Here is a 13,262-nt window from a genome sequence, read left to right as displayed (position 1 = left end):
ACAGTGTTCTGTCATGAACTATAACAAATGTACAATATTAATAAATGGTGTTAATAATAAGGGACATATAGAAAAATATACCAAATATATGCTAGAGACCACAGTTAGTGATAATAGTCTGATGGAGTTCTTTTATAACCGGTAACAAATGTTCCACAACAATGTGAGGTGTTGGTGGAGGGCTGATATATGGGAATTCTAAACATTATGCATGATTGTTTTGTAAACTCACAATTTCTATAATTAAATATATATATGTATAAAAGCAAAATAAAATGGGGGAGAGTTAAAAAGATTCACAGATAAGCAGAAACTGAAAATGTTTCTGTTGTTCTTAATAAAACCATTTTTTTGAATTTTATCCAATATAACCTGAAGTCTAAAACATGAGTTGGCAGTTACCCAGGAGTTTACAGACTGTTTCCACCTCAACAGTATGGTTTTGGGGGTTGGGTTTCCACACACACACAGGTACAGGATGTAAGGCAGGAAGAGGTCACAGCAGGAATGTGTTTCAGTCCTTTTTCAAAGAAAGGACTTTGAGAACATTCTAAGTCAGTGAAAACCTTGGTAAGTGGGGCTTCTAAAACAAGCACTGTACTTTAAGTTCTTGTGAAAGAGATGGGAAAAGGACCTTGATTAATAACACAGCATTTTCATTTAGCACAGAGTCCTCTCTGACCCAAAGACACAAAGAGGTTGCAAATGAAAGGTTGGAAAAGATACTCCATGCATATACCACCAAGGAGAAATAACAATCACAAATATTTATGCACCTACCACAGAACCACAAAATACATGAGGTAAAATGTGGCAAAACTGAAGGGAGAAATAGACATCTCTACAATAATAGTTGGAGAATTCAATACACCACTCTCATCAACAGATAGCTAGAATATATAGACAGAGGATCAATAAGGAAGCAGAGAACTTGAAGAATATGATAAATGAAGTAGAACTAAAAGACATATAGGGCGGTGGACTTGGCCCAGTGGTTAGGGCATCCATCTACCACATGGGAGGTCCACGGTTCAAACCCCGGGCCTCCTCGACCCGTGTGGAGCTGGCGCATGCACAGTGCTGATGCGCGCAAGGAGTGCCCTGCCATGCAGGGGCATCCCCCGCATAGGGGATCCCCACACGCAAGGAGTGCGCCCCGTAAGGAGAGCTGCCCAGCGCGAAAGAAAGTGCAGCTTGTCTAAGTATGGTGCCACCCACACAGAGAGATGACACAACAAGACAACACAACAAGAAAAGAGACACAGATTCCTGTGCCACTGACAACAACAAAAACGGACAAAGAAATAAGTCGCAGCAAATAGACACAGAGAACAGACAACCAGGGTGGGGGTGGGAGGGGAGAGAAATAAATAAATAAATCTTTAAAAAAATAAATAAATAAAAGACATATAGAGGGAAATGGATGTGGCTGAAGCAGTTGAGCTCCCATCTACCATATAGAAGGTCCAGAGTTCGATACCAGGGCCCCCTGGTGAAGGTGAGCTGACCTGTATGGCGAGCTGGCCCATGCACAGTGCTGGCCATGTGGAGTGCTGCCCCATGCAGGAGTACTGGCCCACACAGAGAGCTGACACAGTAAGATGACACAACGAAAAGAGACACAGAGGAGAGACAATGAGAGATACAGCAGGCCAGGGAGCTGAGGTGGTGCAAGAGAATGATCACCTCTCTCCCACTCCAGAAGTTCCCAGGATCAGTTCCTGGATGCGCCTAATGAGAATACAAGCAGATACAGAAGAACATGCAGTGAATGGACAGAGAGAGCAGACAATGGAGGGACGGGGGGGGGGGGGGGAGAAATAAACAAATCTTTTCTTTTTAAAAAGGCATACAGAGCACATTGCACCACAAAACATCAGGAAATGCATTCTTGTCAAGTGTTCATGGATCATTCTCCAGGATGGAACCACATGTCAGGTCACAAAAGAAGTCTCAATAAATTTTAAGAGATTGAAATTATGTGAAGTACTTTTTCTGACCCTAGTGAAATGAAGCTGGAAATCAGTAATTGGTGGAGAACTGAGAAATTTACAGCACATTCTTGTATAAGAGTGAATCAAAGAAGAAACTGCATGGGAAACCAGTAAATATCTCAAGATGAATGAAAATGAGAACAAAACATAACACAGGATCCAGTGAAGTCAGCACGGAGAGGAAAATTTATAGCCTTAAATGCTTACATTTAAAAAGAAGAAAGAGCTAAAATCAAAGATCTAACTTGAAAAAGAACAACAAACTAATCTCAAAGCAAGGAGAAGGAAAGAAATAATGATTAGAGCAGAAATAAATGAAATCAGAACAAAAACAAATAGAATTAACAAAGTCAAAAGGTGGTTCTTTGAAAAGATCAATAAAATTGACACTTAACTAGACTGACAAAAAAATAAATAAATAAAATCAGAAATGACAGTGGGAATATTAATCTTGACCCCAAAGAGTTAAAAGGATCATAAGAGAATACTATGAACAACTGGATGAGGAGATTGCCGTCAGCAGTGAGTGATGTCTTATCCAATCAGTTGAAAGGCATTGAAGGAGAAATGATTTCAGCATTCAGAGAGAGAATAACCATCTGTTCTTCAGACAGACAGCATCTCCTGGGGAACTCATTGAGGAACTTCATCAAAGCTCCTGGCAGGCAGCCTATCCTACAGAATTTGGACTCATGCATCCCCACAGTTGCATGAGACATTTTAGAAAATCTCAAACTATTTCTGGGTATCTCCTTCAGTTCTGTTTCCCTAGAGAACCCTGACTATTACACACATAATCTTTGTTCATCTCTAGTGCTTATCCCATTGTCAATCTCATGCAATGTATCTGGTGTCCAGCATATTCTGTCTTCAAACATGAGATATAATAAATGACTTAGACTTGGGCCAGTATACCTGGTAGGTCCTTTATTGCTGAGACCAGCTCAGCAGTAGGTTTGCACGAAGGGGAAGTGATGCAAAACTGAAGAAATAAAAGGACAGAAAGAAAGACACAAGAAGAAAATAAAGATGGGACCAGGGGACTCAATGGAACTGAGAACCCCACCATAGTTTCCACATCATATTTATTAGAAATTACAATGCAGTAGTTGTCTATGTTTATTTTCAAGGCTGCTTGTTATTAAAGCTGTAGCACCTGCGGTGCTAGGGAGCAAGCTACAGAAAGTTCAAACATCTCCACCTGCAAACAATTTTCTTGCTGACCAGACAGCATTCCATCTAGTCAAGGCTGGTGTTCTTAAGCCCACACTTCTTATCTGCATTATGGAAACGCTTCAACTTCAAACCAGGTTCCCACATTCAAATTCAAGCTATTTCCCCCACATTTTATTACCTACTTTCAGAGTTTTCACTGCTATACTAGTTCTTGATGGATGTATTCACTTTGATAAGATTAACTATTGGATAAAAGGACTTATTTTTCTAATTCAGTCATATCATCTTCATCTGCACAGGCTTCCCATGGGGACAGCAGGCCAGTGAAAGATTTCCAGTATTTTCCTTTTATATTTGCATGGTTTTCAGGGAATAACTGAGACCTTGCATGGTCGTTGCCCTAATGACATACTTTGGACTTGGATTTTAAAAAGCAGATACTCCTTTGCTAGTGCAGAGATGGAGCTGACTTCTTAGAAAAGAGTCTGAATATAAGCAGCACTTCATTGCTTTCAGTTTCTATTTGCATTGTTTTTACAGGAAATACTGTTTCAAGTAAGCTTTAACTGACCTAGGGGAATATTTTCCTTACTGAAAAAGTTTTACATTAAGTCATTTAACAAATATAATGGCTGGAAGTGTATGCAGAGTTGCAGCACCTCCCTTCCGGTTATTCAAGAACAAGTATATGGCATTCAGCGCTTTTGAACTTTCTACCATCAGGCTGGTCATTTAAGGAATCTTCTGGTGGGCAGAAGATTTGATGAAATAATGCAGAAAATTTTCCAAAGGAAAAAGAAATTTAAAAACCTATCCTGTGGGAAGGAATCCAAACAAAACAAGAAATACCTATTATGTAATTCCATTTATAGAATTACATAATTCTATAATTCCATAATTCCTAGAAAATGTGAACTCATCTACAGTGATAGAAAAAGAGAGAAGGATAAAAGGGAAAATCAGGAGGAGATTTCAAAGGGATAAAAGAAATGTTTGAGGCAATATATATATGGTTATCTTATATGTCTTGTAGATGAATTAAGATATCAAAATTAAGAAAATACAAAGTATAGAAATTAATAAAGACATTTAAAATATGTGCAACAAATGTGTATAATGTATCAATTATGCATTAAAAAATCTGTTTTAAAGAAAAGGAGAGAAGGAGTGTTAGCTGATACTGTCATATCATGCTAACCAGTCAGATAAGATGAGATTTTGTCATATAAGCTTGTGGTTGATAATACAGGGCCACCTTTCATCAAGAGGTGGAAACTCCTTCCCAATCCTTTGAATCTGTTCTGGAATTTTGATTGGTTTCATCTTAGAAAGAAATCTTCTTCTGGAAGAAAATAAGGCTCACCCAACTGTGGAGAAGAAAAGAATTTATTCTCAATCTTGCAAGAAGGGGTGCACAACCAGAAAACATGGCTGGCACCCCGAACAAAGAAAAATGGCACAATTTATTCCCCTAAGCCTAGCACGCAAGCCCTTCCTCTGTTTCTCCATAGACTGGATACTTCAGAAGTTACAGCCTATCCGAGAAGATCTAACTTTCCCATGTGAAAGTTTGTGATTAACTGCTTCCCTCATCACATCCCAACCATTTTTGTTTTACCTGCTCCCCTTTGCCAAATAAGGAATGGAATGTAGTGCTGAATTGGTATTGGCTTAGCTCTTTCTTGGGCACCTTCTTTTTTCTTTTTTTTACTGCCTATAGGACTGGCTTAAGCTGGTATCCTTTGTATCCTTTGTTGCTGTTTAACCCGGGAGTGGGAGACTGAGGCAGTAGGCTGCCAGGTTACATTAATCATTATTTTCTTCCTTTATGTGAAAACGAAACTAATCTTTCTTTCTTACATTTCATCAGTAGAATTGGCTCTTTTTGAAGTTCTGATCCTAGACCTGAGGACCCCACACAGCTTCTGCTCTTGCCCTCCTGGCATACGGCTGCCATGTGAATAAGCTGCCATAGAAGCCAAGGAGAACCAAGGTACCTATGCTGAGAGCTTACCAATAAATAGATGTGTGACCCCTCCTAGACTAAACAGCCCCAGGCAATCCACCAGGTTTTTGTAGTCACATGAGTAACCAAGAAGCACGTCAGAACTGAGACTAGGTCACATAGCTAATCTCCAGAATCCTGTATTAATACATAACTCCAACTAAATATTGACAATTTTTTTTTAACACAGGAAAGGCTAACTGATACAAGAGGTATTTAATAAACTACAAATGAACATTTTGGACCACAGTTTTGGGAGTGGGGGTGCCAAAAAGCCTGATTCAAACAGGTACGAGAGAGTAGTAAATGAGGAGGAGAAAAAAGTGTCTTTAGAAGATTCTTCTGAGAATATATACCATGGAAAAGGTGCAGAGTAAAAGGTATGACAATAGGAGAGAAATGCTAGATGAAGAGCAGATTTATTTTTACTTGCAACATATCAAACCACGTAACAATGAGGGCTTGGTGACAAACTCACCAGTGAACAGAGCATAGAACTGCATGCTGAAGGGGATGTGGGTCAGTTTGTGAGGAGAAATGAAACTATCTTCTCTTCAAAATAAAAGTTTCTACTAGAAAAAAAAGACAGCTATAAAGTAAATTATCTAAATTTCCACTTGAAGAAGCTATAAAAAGCAGAGCTTATTAAACCCCAAATAGGTGAAGTTTAGAAATAATAAAATACAAGCAAAAATCAATGATCAGGAAAAAAATAGACAAAAAACAAGTAATGAGCCATCAAAAATATTAATAAAATTGAGAGGAGACGGACTTTGGCCCAGTGGTTAGGGCGTCCGTCTACCATATGGGAGGTCCGCGGTTCAAACCGTGTGGAGCTGGCCATGCGCAGTGCTGATGCGCGCAAGGAGTGCCGTGCCACGCAAGGGTGTCCCCCGCGTGGGGGAGCCCCACGCGCAAGGAGTGCGCCCATGAGGAAAGCCGCCCAGCGTGAAAAGAAAGTGCAGCCTGCCCAGGAATGGTGCCGCCCACACTTCCTGTGCCGCTGACGACAACAGAAGCGGACAAAGAAACAAAAGCAGACAAAGAAACAAGACGCAACAAATAGACACCAAGAACAGACAACCGGGGAGGGGGGGAAAATAAATAAATAAATAAATCTTAAAAAAAAATAAATAAATAAAATAAAATAAAATAAAATTGAGAAACTCAAGCATAACTAAGAGGGACACACATAAGAGACAGAGGTATAGAGAGAATGAGATTGAGGCAAAAATAGAGACCAAGTACAAATCATTAATATTAGGAATTTTGAAAGGGTCATCCTTACTGATCTGATAGACATTAAGGTGTAATGATGTGGAGAGCACAGATGATTTTAATGTAGAGAGAATTGAAAGCATTGGAAGATATAGCAAATTCTTTAAAATTCCACTTAAGAAAACTGATATGGAAAGAAATTCAGAATCTGAAAATATATATAGTTTTAAAGATATTGTATTCATACTGAAAATAACTTCACACACACCTATGCAAGCACAACAAAACACTGGGCACACTGGTAAATTATAGTGTACATGGAGGGAAAGATAATACCGATCTACACATCATCTTTTTTATTTTTTTAAAGATACTTAGATTATACAAATTTCACATAATATAGGAGATTCCCATTTGCTACGCTCCCCACACCTCCCACATTTTCCCACATTAACAACATCCTTCATTTGTGAGGTACATTCATTGTGACTGTTGAACACATTTTGGAGCATTGCCACTGAATGTGGAATAAAGTTTACATTGTAATTTACACTCTGTCACACAATTCTGCAGGTTAGGACAAGATTTGTAATGGCCTGTATCTGTCATTGCAATGTCTTTCAGGGCAATTCCCAAGTCCCAAAATGCCCCAGTATTACTTCTGTTTTTCCTTCTCCCTGCCCTCAGAACCTCCAGTGGCCACTACCTCCACATCAACGATATGATTTCTTCCACTGCTAGAGTCACCATAAATCTATAGTAGAATACCAGTAGTCTACTTTAGTCCATAGTTCATTCCCTAATCCTGAGGATTCTGGTATGGTGATGTCCCTTTCACCTCTAATTGAGAGGGAGCTGTGATCCCATAGAGCCAATGGATGGGACTTTCTCGCTTGCAGTTGTAGACTCTCTTGGTTCCTTGGTATGTTGTTTGTCCATCATCACCTTCCTATTCATTGCCCTGGGTGAGTCCATTGAACTGGAGAGTAGGTGTTGCAACTCGATGAGATTCAGGGCCCAGCTAGCACATGGCCAGCCTAAAGATTTAAGTCTCTCAGGCATACACCTACCAATTCTAGTACTAATTATAGGCTTAAATAGAAGGGCAGTGCACATATCTTTTGAAAAGTAGAGAAGGGAACTAAGTTTATGAGACACAATAACACATAACAAAAAATATGGACATTAAAAGAAACAAAATTTATAGTCGATTGTCTCTTATTAAATTTGGTAGAAAAATCCTTATTAAATATTAATATTTATATGTAAAGCAATAAGTAAGGGTTTTACATGAACAATGGGATTTACCACAGAACACAAAATAAAAATTGCAATTCATCATATAATCAGATTAATGGAGGAAAACCATGTGACCTTTTAAAACTTTTCAGAAAAAGCTTTAAACAAAATATAACATTCACTCATGATTTTTTAAAGAAAATGCTCTTAGCAAAGTAGGAAGAGAAGATACTTTCCTCAACCTGAAAAAGACCATTAATAAAAACCTATTGCTAATGCCATAATTAATGGTTAAACATGGAATTTCTCCCCTACGTGAAAAACAAAAAAAATCTGGACTCTCACCATTTCGTTTTTTTTTTCATTGATTCTTTTTAAATTTATTGAAATATATCACTCATACATAAACATACCTAAACAATAAATGTATAATAGTTGTGAACTTACAAAACAAACATATATAACATCAAACATATGTAACATCTCATCCTACCACCAATAACTTGCATTTTTAAACCTTTTTAACTGATTAAAGAGCATTGTCAAAATATTACTACTAAAAAAGTATTTTTCCCCTAACCAATCCTATTATTATCTTTATATCATTTATATATGTACATACGTAAACAATTAAGAGTATAGTAAAATTTACGAACTTACAAAGCAAATATGCATAACATCATACAGGGGTCCCATACATCAATCCTCCACCAACACTTTGCATCTTCATGAGACGTTTGTTACAAACTATGAAAGAACACTGTCAAATTCATAGTTCTTATGCTACATTTAGTGTGTTTTTCTCCCAACCCACCGTATTATTATTGTTTAAATATATTTTTTTATGACAGAAGTTGTAAACTTATAAAACAATCACGCACATGTGCAGAATTCCCAAACAACACCCCTCCATCAACACACCACAATGTGTCATTTGCTACAGATAAAATAATATCATCTGATTGTTACCATGTCCATAGTCTCCATTTGGCTCACATTTTCCATACTGCCTCAGTATCAACACAGTACATCTTTTGCATAGATGCAAGAATATTATATTATTACTACTAACCACAGTCCATAGGTCACTCCAGCTGGATTTTTCCCATGCTTCTCCACATTCCCAACACCCTGCAGTAGTGATATACATTTGTTGTAGCTCACAAAGGACACTCTTGTATCTGTACCATCAACCAGAATTCTCACCCACCTCTTGGTTTACTGTGCTATCCAGTTCCTAGATTATTCTTAAATTATATAAATGCCAATCGACAGAATGCTTGAGAATAATCACCATTTCTATTTAACATTTTCCTGGAGGCCACAGTCAATGCAAAAGACCAGGCAAATAAACAGTATAAAAAATGGAGAACAAGTTAAATGGAATATATATGCAAATAACATGATTAATTCCGTGGAAAATCTAAAACATTTACAAATACTTATAGGAAATATGAAGTGTGTCTAGGATTCAATGTCAATGAACACAATATTAAAAATCTCTATTTTGATATATATATATTTGCTGCAAATAGTTTGAAACTAAATTATACTAATTCTATTTTCAATAGCATGAACAAGAACAGAAAATTCAAGTGAATTTAACAACCTGTAAGGTTGCTATACTGAATACTCAAAACTTTGCTGGGAGAATTTAATGAATACCTAAATGAATGATGATATGTACTATTTCATAGATTGGAAAATTCTTAAGATGCCAATTTCCCCCAAATTGATTGCTAGTTCCAAAATAACTCCAGCCATAATCTCATCAGATTGTTTTCTAAAAGAGGCAAGAAACTTTTTAAAACTTATTTGTAAAAGGTAAGAAACTTGACTTCCCCAAATAATTTTTAATAGAATAAAGTTAGAGCAAATACCCTCCATGACTTAAAGAGTTATTATAAAGTCACAGTAAGCCAAAGAGTTTGGAAGGAAAGAGGTTACATGACTAGATCACTGGAAAATATTAGATCAGGGGTTCTTAACCTTTTTTGTTCCATGGACCACTTTGCCAGTCAGGTAAAAATACTGGACTACTTCTTGGATTGTAGCAGCAGATAGTTTTATGACACACAACATCAGCATGCCTTTAATTAACTTTTAGTATTATTCAAAGTTAATTCAAGCTCAACAGATCCCCTGAAATCTTTCCACAGACCCTTGGTTAAGAACCCCTGTATTAGATTGTCCAGCAATAGATTCACACCTGTACATCAAATAATTAAAAAAAAAAAAAAGAGATGTCAAAGCACTTCATGGGGAAATAAAACTCACAAGCAAATGATGCTGGATCTATTGGCTAACCAAATGAAAAAAGGAATGCAATGCTTACCACATATTACACAAAAAATTATATTAGGTGTATCTTAAGCCTAAATTTAAGGGCTAAAACATTTAGATTTAAGATATAGTAAAGATTGGAGTCCCTGGGATAGGTAAAGTTTTCTATAAGGGAAACAGATAAGTAACTGTAAAAAAAAAAAAAAGGTAGATAAATGGAGTATAAAAACGTCTGCTCAGGGAGCAGATGTAGCTCGGTAGTTGTGTGCCTCTCTCCCACAGAGGAGGTCCCAGGTTCAATCCCCAGAAACTCTGAAAAATTAGAAAAATAAAAACAGCAGCTAAAACTTCTGCTCAGAAAATTGCTCTCTCAGAAAAATAAACAGGAATACAACAGACTGAAATAAAATATGAGAAAGATCATTGACATTATATATATAGCCATATATCCCATACTTCATATAATATATTGGGAACTTTTAAAAGGGTCATAATGACAGTTTCTATAGACATAAGGTCTAATGACGGACAGCGGACTTGGCCCAGTGGTTAGGGTGTTCATCTACCACATGGGAGGTCTGCAGCTCAAACCCCGGGCCTCCTTGACCCATGAGGAGCTGGCCCATGCGCAGTGCTGATGCGCGCAAGAAGTGCCTTGCTATGCAGGGGTGTCCCCTGCGTAGGGAAGCCCCACGCACAAGGTGTGAGCCCCGTAAGGAGAGCTGCCCAGCGTGAAAGAAAGTGCAGCCTGCCCAAGAATGGCGCTGCACACATGGAGAGCTGACACAGCAAGATGATGCAACGAAAAGAAACACAGATTCCCATACCCCTAACAATAACAGAAGAGGACAAAGAAGATGCAGCAAATAGACACAGAGAACAGACAAGGAGGGGGCGGTAAATAAATTAAAATAAATCTTTTTTTAAAAGTCTAATGACAGGGATAGTATGGATAATTCTGTAGCAATATAATTGAAAACATACAAAATATAGCAAATCCTTTTAAAACACATCTCACAAAAAATGAAAAAAGAAATTAAAATCTGAATAACTGCACAAATATTTAAAACTATCCTATTTAGAACATATGAAAATGTCCAACAACTCCACAATCAAAAGAAAAACAAATTTAAAGACAGGCAAAATGTAGACACTTCAGAAAAGAAAATAATATAGAAATGACCAATAATCACATAATGTAGTCATCATCCTCCCCTTGTTCGTTGTCCTGGGTGAGTCCAATGAAGTGGAGAGTAGGTGTTTCAACTCTGCAAGATTCAGAGCTCAACTGGCACAAGAACAGACCAAAGATTTAATTTTCTGGGACATATATTTAACAATTGTAGTTCTACTTATAGGTTGAAATAAAAGGGGCAGAAGAGCCATGTGTAAGGAACTTATAAATGAGTCTAATTCTGTTACACTGGGGAGTATAAATTCCAAAGTAAGGCCCACTGACAGGGTGCTAAATTCCTGAGCTGGTCTACCCTGCTTACAGTGTCCAGATGTCTCTAGAGCCCTTAGGAGCCCTGCTGTTTGAGAGATTGGGTGCTTTTTACTGTGGCAGTCAATGAGATCCTGCTGAGATGAGCATGACCTCCTGACTCACTTTGATATCTCTAGCCATAAAAACTCACTTGTATTAATATTTCCCCCTTTTGGTCCAGGTCTTTTTCCAGATGCATTGCTTACTAGCTGGTGCTTGGTAATAATCCCTCGGTGCCAGGGAGGTTCATCCCTGGGGGTGTGGGGGGGGACGGTTAGGTACTGAGTTATATGCTGAGTTTGGCTTAGAGAGAGGCCACCTTTGAGCAAAGTGGCTTTCAGGAGGTAACTCTTCGGCAATATGTATTCCTAGGCTCAGTTTCAATTTCACAAGAAAAGGTTCATAAGTACAATCATCAATATCAAGGTCCTCGTGCAATGGTCTGGCTTCCTTCACTAGGCACTGCCCATGTACTCGGGGGATTCTTGCCATTCCATTGGAGAATGCAGCAGGACTCCCCAGGATGGGAATTCAATATTCTTTTGGTTATCGTGTGCATCTCCACCCACTGACAGAACACTCCATGACCATTTGAACATATTCATATTCCGTAAAGGCATGTCCCAGGTACATCCCTGCCCTCACAGCCCCCCATCACCAAACACCCCACACAGGTGACCCTCCCCTGCCACAGTTGTGAGACCCTTCAGTGATCCAGAATTCCAAAAATGAAGCCAAAAATGTAACCAAATAAAAATTTAAAAATGACAAAATAAAAAATAAAAAATTTAAATGAAATATTTTTATACATTGTCTTTTATCACTGTAAGATCTGTTATCTTGTATGTAAAGTGACAATTTCTTCCTGCATAGTTACTAGCAATGCTTCAATATTTGTATATCAATTGAAATAAACATACTTATCCACATGTAAAATGGAGATAGTGGGAAAGGGTGAGGGCATTGGGTATAAGGGAATTCCCTATATTTTCTACGTGACTTTTCTGTAAGCTAAAGCTTCTTTGAAGGTAAAAGAAAAAACAAGACACTGGGGGAGCATACAGCTTAGTTTTATAAGTCAGAAACTAGAGAAAGCCCAAATAAATCGATAGAACACATTGTTTTATATACATGTATAATGACATTCTACTCAGCAATGAAAAGGAACAAAATACTCATACACACAACAGCATGGATAAAATTCAAGATAACTACTCTGAATAACATATGCAGACATAGAACTTAACTGTATAATTCCATTATATGAAATTTTAAACAGGCAGAATTAATCACTGGTGAAACAAAACAAATAAGCGTTTGTTTTTTGGGGAGATTTAGTTTGACTGGGAAAGGGCATGTGAACTTTCCTGAGTGATGGAAATGGTCTTTATTTTGATAAGAAAGTATTACTGGAATATATATTGTTTCTAAAACCTAATCAAACTATACACTTTTGTTTTTAAGATTTATTTTTTATTTTTTCTCCCATTCCCTCCACCCCCCGCCCCGTTGTCTGCTCTATGTCTATTCGCTGTGTGTTCTTCTATGTCTGCTTGTATTCTTGTCAGCGGCTCCCGGAATCTCTGTCTCTTTTTTGTTGCATCATCTTGCAGAGTTAGCTTTCCATGTGTGCAGGGCCACTCCTGGGCACGCTGCTCTTTTTTTGCGTGGTGCAGCTCGCCTTGCAGGGCACACTCCTTGTGAGTGGGGCTCCCCTATGCGGGGGACACCCCTGCATGGCATGGCACTCCTTGCACACATCAGCACTGTGTGTGGGCCAGTTCACCACACAGGTCAAGAGGCCCTGGGTTTGAACCCTGGACCTCCCATATGGTAGGTGGATGCTCTATCAGTCGAGCCA

The sequence above is a fragment of the Dasypus novemcinctus genome, chromosome 9 (assembly GCF_030445035.2).
Source record: "Dasypus novemcinctus isolate mDasNov1 chromosome 9, mDasNov1.1.hap2, whole genome shotgun sequence".
Taxonomy (NCBI): domain Eukaryota; kingdom Metazoa; phylum Chordata; class Mammalia; order Cingulata; family Dasypodidae; genus Dasypus; species Dasypus novemcinctus.
The sequence above is the reverse complement of the archived record's forward strand: the minus strand, read 5'-3'. Positions refer to the sequence as shown.